Source organism: Pinus tabuliformis, chromosome 2_2 (genome assembly GCF_031772625.1).
Source record: "Pinus tabuliformis cultivar Carrire ecotype Pingquan chromosome 2_2, CPIR1, whole genome shotgun sequence".
NCBI classification, from domain to species: Eukaryota; Viridiplantae; Streptophyta; class Pinopsida; order Pinales; family Pinaceae; genus Pinus; species Pinus tabuliformis.
This window is the reverse complement of record NC_142300.1, coordinates 43,043,214-43,059,320: the sequence shown is the minus strand read 5'-3', so window position 1 is coordinate 43,059,320 and position 16,107 is coordinate 43,043,214. Positions and strand designations below refer to the sequence as shown.

General features: G+C 39.3%; 1 pseudogene; it reads right to left on the bottom strand.

Moving 5' to 3' along the window:
• The window catches only part of LOC149191406 (uncharacterized), a 135,856-nt pseudogene that overhangs the window by 103,411 nt on the left and 16,338 nt on the right, over positions 1 to 16,107 (bottom strand).

The following is a 16,107-nucleotide window of genomic DNA, read 5'->3' as shown; positions in this document are numbered from 1 at the left end:
TTTACCATTGTAAGGGAGCCACATGTGCGACCAATCAGTTGCAAAGTATCCGTGAAGTTTTTCTGACCAATCTCTGCTAAGAATTAGGCCATAAAATTCAGGAATATCAGCAACTAAAATGTCGATAACTTGACATACCTTTGGGTTGGATGACAGCCTTATGGTAACCTGATTTAACTCGCCAATCACTTCGACTTGCGATCGATCTAGCTGAACTATGCGCACAATGGATTTCTGTGGTTGAACATTCAATTTTGCACAAATTGATCTTGGTAAAATATTTGATGAAGCTCCAGAATCCACTAAACAATTATGCACATTTTTATTGAAAATTTCATAAGGAGAAATGGGGGAGTATGCAATCTCAATCTCCCTCCAATTAATGTGATATCATTTGGATCAACTTTATTCATCGTACTAGTTGGAGGTCTTCCCATATCATGAGAAGCTTGAGAGATTACAGCAGCTTGTAAAGGTGCAACTAGCATAGCATGTAATTCTTTCAAAAGTACTTTCTGCTGGTGTTTTAACTTGCTCAATTCAAAAAGAGTAATATTGGCCCTAGTAATTTTCATGTCTTCTACGATATTATACTCCATTTCATCCGAAACGATTAGCATTTTATATGGAGTAGATGTGTCTGTTTGGACTGGGCTGGTTTGAGTCGCTTTAGGTGATGTTTTCTTGGATGCAACTTTATCCTTAGTCATTGAGCTTGCTCTTTGGCTTAGGTGTAGATTGAGGAGGATCAAGCTGATTTCTACTGCGAGTACTAACCGGGAATGCCTCCTGATCTTCTTCATTTGGGAGGATGAAATCCCACATACCTTTCAATTCTACAACTTCTTCTTCATCAGTATGTTCTTCGGTAGTGTTTTCCTCTTCTTCTTCTTCTAATTCAGCATTTGAAATAGCATTAGGGGGTTTGGAATCAGTTGAAGGATTTCTTTTAAAAGGTCTGTATGGCTTTTTGGAAGACATTTCTGCTACTTGCTTCTTGATGTCGACCATTTCGTTAGACATGGTCTTCAAAACTTTTTGTAATCCTTCTAAATCAAATGGATCTTTCGATTGTTTTTTCTTAAGATCTTCTTTGAATGAGACCTTCTTAGATTTTCGTTCTTCCATCATGTTTTTCTTTTCTAAGGCCATAATACATTTCTCTACTGCTATTGCTTCTTTCATGTTTTCAACTAAGGTTGTTTTGTTAGCCCTATCAACAAAGATTGCTAAGTTTGATGGTAAAGCAGTAATGTACCATTCACTTCGCACTTCTTCACTAGGCTGAGAAGTAGTAGGAATTTTGTTTAAGATTTTATTGAAATGTAGATTAAAATCTTTGATAAGTTCTCTTGACTCAGCCCTAAGGTTGGACAAGTCATTGATCAGTGTCGATGTAGACCTGTCATCACCAAACTTGGTCAGAAATTGTTCTTGGAGGATTTGCCAACTAGTAATAGATCCAGATGGTGACGAGAAGTACCATGATCTGGTTGTTCCTTGCAGAGTATAAGGGAAAAGTCGAATAACAACATCTTCATTAACAACTCCATTGAGATTTATGGACAACATAAAGTTATTTATATGTTCTTCTGCTAGCATGCCTGCCTCAGGATTAAACTTAGGCAGCCATTTTTCAGGATGGGCTGGTATCTGACTCAAGGGTGTAGGCATTAGGACTGCCCCTGGATTATTCCATGGAGATTGGGTCATTGCTGAACTACTAACTGAGGAAAGTGCAGAAGATGATCCTTGTGGTTGAGAAGATGAGGATATTATGACTCCATATGGTTGAGAAGGAGTTGAGGAAGTTGCAATAGGCTGGTGGATGATGATCTGAAGTGGAGGAGTGGATGGTTGACTTCACGGTGAAGAGGTTGAGATGGATGATGATGATGAAAGAGTCTCACTATCGGATCCTTTAGGAGACTTCCTTGCTCTCTTCCTAGTAGGTAGAGGTAATTCGGTTGGCTGAACACCAAACTTTTCGCTCTTTAACCTACTAAGAGGATGAGCAGGGTTATATTGCGAAGTCACGCTGCCTTGAGATTTATCAGATTTTTGAGGAGATATAAAAAATCGTTGAAGTTTGTGAATCAAAGATTCAACTTCAAGAGGTTCAATAGTAGATTTTTCTGAAATGTCGGGGATTGTAGTAGTGGCTATTGATCCAGCGACTTCTGACTTTGGATTTAAGGTTCTTGAATGCAATGGAGAAGTCGGAGGAGATGGTGAGGGCGATTTACTCTCAGAATGGTATTTAGATTTAGATTTTCTTGCCATTCACAGTTCAAGCCCTCCTTCTAGTGCCAAATATGTTGAAGCCTTGAAAATCGGGTCTACAACAAGGGGGATACCCGCCCGGTCCAGACCTTGGTTGGCAGCTCCTTTTCCGTTTGGTATAGTGGGTCTGACTAGGGATATGGGACCAGTTTCCCAATTTCAGTGTGTGTGAGAAAGATGAATATTTTTGTTTCTAACAGTTTCTAAATGGAATACTTCTACTCTAATTCTAATCTAATAATAAGGAAAATATATTCTAATAAACAGAAATATGTAAATCTACACTAACCCAGGGTGTGATCTTTCTTCTATGCAATCTAAAAAGATTTCAAACAACAACTGGTAATAAAGATCATTTAACTATTATCAGAAATGAATTCAATAAAGATGAACCACTTCGTATAAAAAATTAGACGAAACAATTGTGAAAAACATATCGCATAATGAGTTATTCATACACTAAGCATAAATAAATAGCTATCACCGTACAAAAGTGCCAAATGATAACTCAGGAATTCATACATTAATATATAAATAACTGAACTGGAAATCACTCTAACACAAGGCAGAAATAGTTAAGAGATAGAAATACCATTTATAACTAGTCCTACTCATGAGCTACAAGCGATAATGATTTATTTCCTCTTGATCTAACATCCACTAAGAGTACAAAAGTGCAACATCAGTAGCAGATATCAAATGCAAACATCAATAAATCATGTTCCATTCATTCATCAAAACCTCCTCAGAGGGTACAGAAGTGCATGTTCTGGGGATAAGTTTTTGATAAATTTCAGGACCCTTCTCTAAATGCATGAGAAGGGTTTAAATACTACTAACTAATTCTAAAAATAAATTATTACAAAAATATATGATGCGGTTTAAATGACTGTCCTCTTTTCAGGAAAATAAAACAAAATTAAAGAAAAATTTAATCTAAAATTAAACTACTTCTGTATTTGGTCCTTGAAATCGCACGCATGCAGCATCTGTTTGAGAAGAGTCGGCTGGCTCACTTCCGCTTTTAGCTGAGCTAAGAAAACAAAATTGACAAGAGCTGGCACCATTTTTTCGGCCGAATTGATGATACACTTAACAGTCATCCACTAGCTATGTGGCTTTACCAAGTATGCCCAGTAATAATTCCAGTTCAACTTGGTTAACCCTTGGATTGCTCTTGTATTTTCTTGAGCTCTCTGTTTCCAATCTGCCTGTATCATTAATTTCTTGCGATTTTCGGGGCTTGCAGGTGACTGGGCAACTAGCAGCTTCCCTTTTCTAGAAATTTTTCTCAGCGATGTGAGATTAGCGCTAGGCACTAATCGCGCATCGAAAACTGCCTCCGTTCCTTGATCCGGGTTTCCTTGATGCGTTTTTCGCCTTTTGCGCTTTTTCTTTTTAGCAGATATAAAGTTCAAAATTTGTCAAAATAATACTTCCAAAAGCTCTTGACCCTAAATTTTAAACTACCTGCTTCTTATATTAACGTTGTCCAGTATCCACTTCACCATGTCTGTGTATGGGAGAATTTTGGGTCTTGCTGCTATCAGGTGTAAGAATGAGCAAGCCAGCTCTGCGAGCGATGCCTCAGAAGAACCATTTGAGCCCATAGTAGCAGCTACTTCCATTACTTTGGGATTCTCCTCTTTGAGCATGTTATACATGCCTTCCCATGTAGCTATTCCCGCATCTCTGTTACATGCCGTATCTGTATACAAGGGCGCCATCTCCTTTTCTTCAGTGCTCGGGGCTTTGCTTTTCTTTCCCATTTTATCTTGCATATTTCTTTGTATTGGCCTCTGCTCTCCGTTCCTGCAATTCACAAGTGAAGTGAAAATGAATGACAAGGAAGGGTGATGGGAAAGTTTTAAATGCCGTAGACACATCAAGTATACCACCTTAGGTGAAATGATTCTTTCGATAAACATGATCCCATATTCCATTAATATTGGCAGCTACTTCATTTATTAGCATTAAAGAGCATAACCAGGTGTCATCTTAAGGAAAATACTTTTCTTGAATAACGCGCCTGAAGGATATGCGATGAAGTGATTTTTCGATTTTCTTTGCAACATCGCAGATCGCGACATCGCAACATTGCAAAATCGCAAAATCGCAGAATCGCAAAGTTGATAGCTCATGACATCGCATTATCGTATTATCGTTGCATCGTCGTATCGCGAAATCGCAATATCACAGGAATGTTATGGATGACAATCTTTGTTAACCTATTTTCCGCAAAATGCGATCTGGCGATTGGCATCATCACATATTGGAAAATTAAAGTGTTTCAATGTGAGTTGTGCTGAATGCGATGCGATATTTGTTTATTATCGCATATCGCGATCTCGCAGATGTTGGAATTGTGCTTGTAAGGTGGCATCCCGCTATCTTTTTGTGGTGCGATTTTCCTAAGGAAAAATTTGCATTTTACCTTATCATAGAACTTAGCTTTTTTTAGATTTTCCAAGGGGCTTCCTAAGCTTATGATGGTAATTTTATTTGAAAAGGAAATTTATACACTACTTTGATTTTTTATATTTTTAACTAAGGGTCCCCATTTATTTAGTATTAGGAATAACACTACATAAGAAGGGGGGTTGTTGCTAGCCACAACACTAGATTAGGAAATCCATTTTCCCCTCAGTTGATCTTACCTCATTGAAAGTATTCATAATGGTTCTTGATCTTATTTTTTGAGTCAAATGTTGCCAGGTCAAAATGTCATGTCTCTAATATGTTCAAGAGAATTCCAACCTTAGTCAAAATTACCTTGCAAATCATAGCCTTCAATCATTTTGGTAATCCCTAATTTAGTCATGAATCACTCCAAATTTGTCCTTCAAAATTTGACATGAGTTTCATGTCGTAGTCCCTCTTGTGACGGGTCACTTCCTATATGTTTATTTTGGGTAGCATCGAATGTGCTCTAGCTCTAAAATTTTGTGGAGGATCTAGAACACATGATATCTCCAGGACCCAAAAATCGTTTAGAGAAATTCCACCCCGATGAGGAGTTATTAAAATAATTGATACTTTTAATGGGTTCCTAAGTCTAAAATTAGGAAAATAAAAATATTAATGAGTATTAATAAAAATATGGGTGAGAAGCTTCTAAGAGACAAGGATCAATTCTATTTTAATCTTAGCCATTCATTAGAGACTTAATATTGGCTATTGATTCATCAATAAGAAAAGTATAAGAGAAGACTTGAGAGTCATTTGGAGACACACCGGGAAAATACTCAGTACTCCGAGGGAAATTGGTTCTCAAGGAGAAGGAGTTTGATTCCAGAGGGAGAGTTGCAGGGTGGAGGAAGAGGAGGGCATCGACAGCAGTTAGTGACTAAGGAGGAGGTGATGCAGGGCATTCAAGATACAAAATAGAGGGAAGAGCATCATTGGTGACACAGTCCTCATGCAGACTGATGCAGAGTGATGTAGAGGGATGCAGAAGTGATGCAGATGTGGGTGAAGGGTCTCCCAGGTCTTAAAACTTCTCCAAGAAGAGGAGAAACCTTGTCTTAGGTGTTTTCTCTCATTAGTGTCTTAGTTTCTCTGTGAAATCATTCCTTGTAAAGTGATTATTGTTGAAGATCCATAAAACCCTCATATGTTGCACTGATTTCCCACATTGGGTTTTTCGTTGATAATTGTCCAAAAACAACTATGTTGATGTGATTAATTCTTGTGCTTGTATATCACTGTTATTTTCTCTATGTAATTATGTGATAACTCCAATAGAATTTATTTTAATATTTACAAACGGTTTTTTGTAAATAACTTATTGTGAGAAATAAGTAGGTGAAATAAATGAGTTGTTGTAGTAGAATTTCCTATTAGAAATTTTCACATGGTATCAAAGCAGAGATCGAGCAACAGGATAAAATAATCTGCTATGATTTGAGAGTATGATGCCAAGACATCAACTTAGAGGGACTCATGTAGATCTCTAGAGAAAGAAGAGAGCATGAAGAAAATGGATCACGACTACTCTATGTTAGCTTCTAGATTGGAAGAAGAAGTCGCATGCCTAGCAATTCCTGCCTCCTCTAAGGTTTGGTATATAGATAGTGGAGCTTCCTGGTAAATGATAAGATTACAAGAATTTTTTTCGAATTATCACGAAGAAAGAATGAATTTTCAGATCACCATGGGAAATAAGGAAAAGTGTACCCCCGTAGGAAGAGGTATTGTAGTCTTTCAAAGAGAAGCAAAGGATCATCTTCGAGTAACCAATGTGTTACATGTGCCAAGGTTGGGGATGAACTTACTCTCTGTATCTCAGCTTCAAAACAAGGGCTATGACATTTTATTTATTAAGGATAAAGTATATGTCAAACACCTGAGTTGGAAAAATAAGGTCCATATTGGAATCAGAAGTAACAGGTTGTACAGATTATAGCGATAATCTCCAATGGCACTTATAGGCATCAATGGGGATAAATATTTGAATGAACTATGGCACGGGAGGCTGGGACACTTACACCATGCGGCTCTAAGAATTCTTGGGAAAATAGTATTAGGAGTTCTAGAATTAAGTACCGAATGAGATGATTTATGCAGAGGATGCGCACTAGGCAAGTATGCTAAGGCATCATTTTCCATAAGAAACAATAGGGCTAAGAGCGTTCTGGGATTGATACACTACCCATGTCCACAAAATCTCTTAGTGGTGCTAAATATTTCATCACCTTCATTAATGACCATTCCATAAAGGCTTGGATCTACTTTCTAAAAACCAAGGATAAGGTTTTTGGTCAATTCAAAGAGTTCAAGGCTCTAGTTGAGAATCTGACAGGAAATAAGATAAAGATATTGTGCTCAGACAATGGTGGAGAATACATCGACAAGGACTTCACTAATTTTTGCACAAGGGAAGGCATCAGAATAGAGTGGACAACCCCTTATAATCCAAAGAAGAATGGAGTAGTAGAAAGGAAGAACTGAACTATTGTTGAAGAAATTGGGGCAATGTTGTATGATTAGGATATGCCCAAGTTTCTATAGGAAAAAGCATGCAACACGACAGTGTATATCCAGAACAGGACTCCTCACAGAGCATTAGGAAAGATTACTCTAGAGAGTGTCTTCACCGGTAAGAACCCTGAAGTGATTCATTTTAAGATATTTGGGAGTTTGGCATACTGCCATGTACCCGAATATAAGAGGAAGAAATTAGATCAGACTGCAAAGAAAGGATATCTCGTAGGATATAGCAAGAATGATAAGGCATATAGAATCTATCTTCCAGGGAATAGGAAGATCGTAATCTGGCGGGATGTGAAGTTAATGGAGGATAGAGCCTTCAAAAAATCCCAAGAAATGCCTTCTGAAGAGAAGTCAAAGGATGATCCGTTGGTACAGCCACTTCTACCAGTAGAAACTAGCGCTAGTATTTCTCCTAAAGAAAAAACTCCGTAGGTGGAGCCTTAGGAAGAGGAGGAGAAGATAGATATACGCACTACCAGTGGTAGAGCGAGCCAAAAACTTTAACAGATACTATGACATGCATAGGATTTTGTCAGGGTGCCCAGGAACGAGAAAAGGGAGCGTAGATAGCCAAACAAATACTAAGCCTTGGTGGTTCAGGTTGGAGAACCCTCTAGTTTTCAGGAGGTCGTTCAGCATCAAGTATGGGTAGATGATATGGTGGAGGAATATAGTTCCATAATGGTCAATGATGTGTGGGAAGTGGTACCTAGACCTTAGGACAGGTCATTTGTAGTGTCGAGATGGCTCTACAAAATCAAATACGTTGCATATGAAAATCTAGAAAAATACAAAGCTAGGTTTGTGGCTAAGGGGTTTGCTCAGAAGGAAGAGATATATTACAAAGAAACCTTTGCCCTAGTAGCCAGGTATACTTTTATTAGATCCTTGATATCCCTTGCAGCGCATATGGGGTGGGAGATTCACCAGATGGATGTCAAGACGACATTCATGAATGGGGTGATAGAAGAAGAAGTATACATTGAACAACCATAAGGTTTTGAGACTCATGTTAAGGAATATCGTGTATGAAGATTGAAGAAAGCTTTGTATGGGCTTAAACAGGCACCTAGAGCATGGTACAGTCAAATTGATGGCTACTTGCAGAAGATGGGATTCATCAAGAGTGATGCATATCCTAACCTCTGCTATCTAGTTGTAGAGAATGAGTTTCTAATCCTGGTTTTATATGTGGATGATATATTTCTGACAGGATCGTCCAAGCTCATCAAAGATTGCAAGGAGAACCTAGCCACAAAATTCGACATGAAGGATTTGGGACAAATGCATTATTTCTTGGGGTTGGAAGTTTGGCAGCAGAAGGGTGAAATTTTCCTTGGGCAAGGGAGATACGCTACAGAGATTTTGAAAAGGTTCAGAATGTAGGACTGTAGACCTATGGCTACTCCAATGATCACCAAATGGAAGAATATTGATGCATCCAAAGATAAAGAAGTCGATCCCACCTTGTACAGGAAGCTCATAGGGTCCCTGATGTATATGGTCAATACCAGGCTAGACATTTGTTACGCTGTCAACACCCTCAGTCAGTTCATGGTAGAACCAAAGAGGGTGCATTGGGAAATAGCCAAGCATGTTCTAAGATATATACAAGGAATAGTCAATCATGGACTGATGTGCACCCAAGGCAATTACATCAGGTTGAGTGGGTTCACTGACGCAGATTGGGCTGGAAGTTCAGTAGATCGGAAAAGTACCATTGGGTATTATTTCAACATTGGATCAGGAATGACCTCCTCATGTAGTAGGAAACAGAAATCCATGGCTTTGATCTCAGTTGAAGTTGAATATATGGCAGCTAGCACAACTTCGTGCGAACCCATATGGCTTAGGAAATTTCTTGTGAATCTATTCAGGAGAAAGATGGAAGCGACCAGTATTTTGTGTGATATTCAGAGTTGCATCAAGCTCTCTGAGAATATAGTCTTTCATGAACGATTGAATCACATTGATATCAAGTGTCACTTTATCAGAGACTATGTCCAATGAGGGGCAGTACAATTGAGGTACACCCCAATAGGAACACAGGTGGCAGACATTCTCACCAAGGCCCTAGGAAGAACAAAGTTTGTTTACTTCAAGGAGAAGATGGGGATGGTGAAGAATATGTTTCAGTAGTAGAGGTGGATAGTATAAGGAGTTGCAATGCAACAGTTATCAGTGACAGCGATATGGGAAGAATGATGCAGCATATTCAGAGGGAGTTGTGGTGCATATGTAGCAATTAAAATTACAGTGTCACAGGAAGTATTACGGATCGAAACAGCATAGTGGATGAGGGGTAGTTGGTCAACCATCAACGGCGCAGAGGATCGATGTCATGGATTAGTATGATGCTTCTATTTGGAAGTATTTCTAGGGCACATTCCTCACTAAGAGGGAGTGTTGATTTTGGGTAGCATCGAATGTGCTCTAGCTCTAAATTTTTGTGGAGGGGCTAGAACACATGAGATCTCCAAGGCCCATAAATCGTTTGGAGAAATTCCACCTGGATGAGGATTTATTAAATTAATTTTATATTTTTAATGGGTTCCTAAGTCTAAACTTAGGAAAATAAAAAAATTAATGAGTATTAATAAAGATATGGGTGAGAAGCTTCTAAGAGACAAGGATCAAGTCTGTTTTAATCTTAGTCGTTGATTAGAGACTTAATCTCGGTCGTTCATTCATCAATAGGAAAAGTATAAGATAAGACTTCAGAGTCATTTGGAGACACATCAGGAAAATACTTAGTGTTATAGACATTTTTGGGCACTGCAACCCCAATCATAAATGTCCATAAACCAAGGGATCCTAAGTCCCTAAAGGTGTTGTTCCAACCCCTAAAATAACAAGGTCAACTGATTACAGCATCTCCCAGAAGTTCTCCATGAAAAACTACTCAGAACTGGTCAAAACTGGACCATTTCAACTGCTCCATGGTCAAAGTGTGTTGCATCCCACCTACCTGCACACAGTAGGTGAGATGCATGTTGAAAAGCCCTTCTATGGGGTGCAATGGGCGAGAATGGACAAATGGCAGTGTCAATCCGCAACGTGGAGGATCATGGAATCTTCTAGAAACTTTTCCTGTGACACTTGCCTCTCTGCATTCGCCCAGGGATGAGTAAGAGATCATCAATCTCCAAGTGGAATCAAGAACTATCAGAGAGAGGACACTAATCAAATCTCAAAAGCTGACTCACCCCCCTTGCAAACATCTATATATGGATCCCTCATCCCAGAGATCTAGAGGCTGGAATTTTGTATCTTGTAAGGAAGTGCTATTGGTTTCTTGGTGCAATATCATAGTGTTGAGTGATCTAAGCTTTTCATGAGGTGAAGAAGGGATTTCTTGCTGAGAGGATGATGTTGGGTCAGAACAATTGGTTGTAATCCTCTTTGCTCTTTCTTGATTATCAATAAATCTATTCAAGTTTTCCTCCACATTCTTGTATGATTGATGTTACATGCATTTGTGTGGTCAATATATATCTGGTCCTATATTGTTTATGATAATAGATCTATGTTCTTGGATAGTGTTATGCTGCTTTGATTCTACAAGTGCTCTTTGAAGCTGGATAGACGAGGAAGCGAGTGGCGAAGACCTATCAGAAGGGAGAGGAATCGATCAAGGAACCAAGTGCAAGACAGAGGTTGGTCTCCTTATTCCCCTCTTATCTATTTCTCATAAAGGAAAACGAAAGTAGTTTTAGTTTTTTTGTTTCTAAGGTAGCTACCAGCCTTAGTGGGACTAGCAGCTCTGCATAGACACTAGTTTTCCCGATAAAAAAATGGCAACTCCACTGGGGAGCGAATAGGTTGTTTGTTTATCTACATTTGTTTACTTTATAAACTTACAGACGGAGCCTGAAGTCAAGCCAGCTAGCCTTCGAACTGCATTTTCTATGCAAGTGCAAAGTAGATCAATGCTGCTTCAGTCTATCTCTAGGTTTTGTTTATGAATTAAAAAATTGATTTACAAGTTCTCTAATTGCCCTTGTGGTGGCTCTAGTAACCTCCTTAGATCTACCCATGTGATTCATTTACTGATTACCACTTGCTCGGCCTAAATCCCTGAACTGAGCTGCAAACTGTGACCCAGAACCCAGTTAAAGTCTCGTCCCTGGTCCATTGCACTATCTCTTCTTTGAAACCTGAATGCATCGCACTTCCCAAGTGTGGTAGGTGCGTTTCATTTCAGTTTACCTATGCTACAGATGTGCTGATCAAACCTCTTGTGCTCTTAGATTTTGGTTTCTGTGTTCACTCTTTTTAGCTCTATTCAAGAGTTTTGCTGCCTGTAGTCAGTACACCTCTGTTGGAAACCCCCTTCCTTGCCATTATTCCGCCTCCATTGTGCAAAGAACTGTAAATGTTTTTATGTATTTTGAGCCATTTTCAGTTCTCTTTTACAAAGAAGTAGCGTAATTATACTGTCGTTTCTTGATTTGAAAGTGTCACAAGTGTCGTTTTCAATCATAGAAGAGAATCCAATTGTTCTTGATAGTCGATTACACTGTTACTCTTGTATTTGATTTGATGTAGTAGTTTTTCAAGTGTCGAAAGCAAGTTTTTATTTCCAAGTCGCAAGTGTCGTAATTTTCCTCATCTTGTCTTGAAAAGAAACTTGTTAGTAACGTCGCTTTGAAAAATAATTCAGATTTGCGCTTAGCTTTCTTTTTATCATTCACACATTAAGAAGGTTGAAAACAAATACATGCACGTGCATTTGCTTTTAAACTGTTTGTTGGTTTGATTTAGGACAATGCATATAGTGTGTGCTCTCTACTCTTTGTTGAAAGAACACCATCTCTCTTTCCTTAGTAGCTAGGATTTTCATTGCAAAAAGAAGATTAAACGACTGTTTATCATCTTAGATTGCATTTTAGGAATTGTACATCTACATCACGCAGTGAACCTGAAAGGAAAATTTCTTAAGCGAGATCAACTATAAAATAAATTTAATGAATCTAAAAATGCTTTGGAACCTAATGCACAACATTTAGAAGTCTAGGCTAGAGACGTATTCCGGCGTCGTAAAGCCTGGTAACTGTTGTTTTCGCTGTTGGTTGGGTGATTCCTCCACTTTGAGATGACAAGTGCCAGTATGGACTTGTGCTCCCACGTACTGTCGAGTATATTTTTGGAGACCACAATAGGCTATATCCTTTATCCATAGGAAGTCGTGTCTGTCGCCCTATCGATCGCAATGCACTAAACACAGCATTCGGGAAGATTGACTGTCGTACTGTAAAAAGTATTATGTAGTTTTGTGATTGGTTTGGTAATCCCTCTGTTTAGATTTCTAGAGCAGTCTCTTTCGTTCCTTTTTAGACTCCTTAAAGGAAAAGGTCCATCTGAGCACTTGTCACTTCAGGCTCATTAAAAATCGAAGGCGACTAGAGTCATCTTTTGTTTTTTCTCGACTCTTAAAAATTGAAAAAACAAGTTGTGTCAAAGCGTCTAAAATTCATCTAATTTGGAAACATACTTCCCCTTGATTTTTAGTTGATCGATTAATCTGCAATCGTGGAAGAAAGTGAATTGAAACCCCGTCATTCGCGGAGGCTTACGAGTCAACCGTCTTTATCCCCAGAATCAAAACTATTACGGACAAAGCGAACTCGTTTAACCGGTTCCAAATCCCCTGGTAAAGTTAGAACAAGTGTTCCAACACCATCAGAGACTCCGGTTACTCCAAACATTTCTGGTATCCCTGCCTTTACAGAAGAAGTTCAGCAGCCACCAAAGGATAGTAGAACTGATCCTAGTGTGAAGGTAAACACTTGTATTACTGAACCAACTCCATCTACAGCTGATTCAGAAGGTGTTAATCCCCAAACATCTGTCGCTGCAGATTCTATACCTTCTTCAACACCAGAAATATTCTACGGACCTAACGGTCTACCTCTTCCACCTGTTCCGATTGCTATAGATGAGATTTTGGAGGATCCTCCATCTATTACTCCATCGCAGTTTCGAGTCAGGATCACCCTATATCCTTCTTCATCAGAAATTAGTCTACTGTTATCAGAAGCTCCTGTAGAATCGCTAGGAAATCTTTTGGATAGACTAGAAATGTCTGAACAACCGTCGACATCTAGGACTGTGTCATCTGACACAGCGACAGCAGAACTTCCTGCTGTCACTCCAACAATGTTCACCGGCATACCATCTGTCCCAACTAGCTCTCAATCGCTAGAAGGGGCCCACTTAGGGGCCATTTCGACAGTATGGTCTGTTCCTATTTTTTCATCCAGAATAGTATCCGGGAACTCTTATGTTGAGTCTCAACAAATGATCCTCCAGGGTGTCAATTTGGGCAGTCTAGTTCTCAAGGACAAACAATTCCTTTGAGTACCGGATTACCGCCATATGGGTGGCAGTATACCCTTTCATTGTCACCTCCGGGAGGACAACCATACGTGAGTTCACAACAAAATTCAAGTTATGCTAGAATTACATCTAGTGGTTGGGTGCCAATACTGCCTCAACAAGCAAGAGTTGTATATTCGATGCAACAATGTTTACCTATGTTAAATATACCAACTACGCCGGCTATTGTGACGGTGTCACAAGTACAAGCATTTCCTGTTGTATGCCAACCTTAGGTTTCTCAGGTTGTAATGCAACAGCCTCTTGTCCCTATGACTCAACCATAATCGCCAACTAGTGGAATGACACAGGCCCAAATGGGTACAATTATCCCTCATCTTGGTCAAGCGGTCAGTATTGGACAACAGCACATGGCTTCGCAACCATGGCTGATGCAATACCAACAACCGCAATTCCAACAAGTATACCAAAGATCTGAGCAAAAAATCTTTGCAAATAGTGGGCAGCCGTATATTCAAAACGGTCAAAATCAACCATTCTACAATGGTTATGCCCATCAACCTTACCAAAGTTACCAGCATCAAATGCATTATGCTGGAATGCAAAGACCAACTACTCATACAATCCCATCTTATCCTGGGTATGCTTCGCCAAACCTAAATCAGCAGTTACCCTTTGTGGCAACTTTGGAGTTACCAGATCTAAATAGGTTAACGAACGATCCAATTTCTTACGCCCCTTGGTGGCCAGCGATTCCACATAAACTTCCGTCAGATATTCCTAAATTTAATGGAAATCCGGGTGAAGACCCGTCGAATCATGTGATGACATTTCATCTGTGGTGTTCATCAAACACCTTAAACGATGATTCGATTAGGCTCCACCTTTTTCAGAGGACGTTAACTGGTCTGGCAGCAAAATGGTATATCAAATTTCCCAGAGCTTCGTTTGACAACTTCAGTACCCTTGCCACAACCTTTTTAACCCATTTTCAGTTACCAATAAGGTACGAAATGGGAACAGAACTTCTTACCAATTTCAAACAAACAACGGCCACTCACATATCCGATCATATTCATGGGTGGCAATGTCATCGTAGAATGGTAAAAACGTATGTTCCTGATCAGCTTTTAGCTTAATGGTTTATTAAGTCATTATTACCTTCCATTACAAAAGATGTGGAAAAAGGAGGAGTCATCACTGAAGAGCAAGTTATTGCTCGTGCGCAATATCTAGACTTGATTTATACCCAGTCTGGCACGCTCTACGATAAAATCCCTGACGCTCCCAGACCTGAATTTTCTGTCCCTCCTCCTCCTAAATCAAACAATGACTCTCATGCCGGCAATGGTGTGATTGGTACGATAGACACGAAATCGACAAAGGCTACATCTAAAAGGCTCGTAAGATTTCCAGACAAAATGCAAAAGAAGAACTTCTCGCCTCAGAAGTAAATGTCGTCTCGACTGATAAAGGCAAAGAAACCAAGCAACTAGGAGGCAAGAAGAAAAACAAAGGGAAGAAGAAGAAACAGGAGGAATCATCACCTGAAAATTCTTCTGCAAATCCTCCTGGAGATAGGATACCAAAAAATCCATGCTTAATATGTGATGAAGATGATTGGACAAGAGATTGTCCACATAAAGCTGAGCTTAAAATATTCTTCAAGAATTCAAAAACCTCGGCGATATTGACTGATCCATTTCCAAATCTAGGAACAAATCTGGTTGCTAGTGAAAATGCTTCCCCGTCCCAAGTACTAATGTTGTTGGTTTCGAAACAACAAAATGATGCTTTTATATTGACAAGGAATAAAGATTACGGGAATCCACAGCTCTCGAACAACAAGGATAAAGATCAACCTAGTAGTTCGACACAACTTCAACAGAAGTTGTGCCACCCATCATTCCAGAGCTAATAATAAAACCGCCAAAGGGAGTAGTACACAAGTCGACATTTAATCCTCGTGCCAGAGCAGCACGGCATTATAATATAGTGGAAGATCTTGCCCAATCGCCATCCGCTATGTCGACACTTGAGGTACTACAAAATTGCCCATCCCAAAAGCAGGCTTTATTATCACCTATAGGTGGGATAGACCCAAAGGATTCTAATCTTGTGTCCTTTAATCACAAAGGATACGATCCTCAGTTACCAACTCAACTAGCTTTCCTCATTCAAGTGAAAGCCCTCAACAAAACTATTCATCGAACAATTATTGATGAGGGGGCATCTACATGTATTATGTCGATGAGTTGCTGGAAAACTTTAGGATCTCCAACCTTGTCGCGATCTTCGACAACATTAAAAGCATTTGATGGATGAACATATACCCCATATGGTATTCTAAGTAACTTGCAAGTTGAACTAAGGGGGAAAAAAGTAGCAATAGATGTCAAAGTAATCGATGGAAACCTCGATTACAACATCCTACTGGGAAGACCATGGATATATGCTATGGCTACGGTTGTGTCGACCTACTTTAGGAAGATT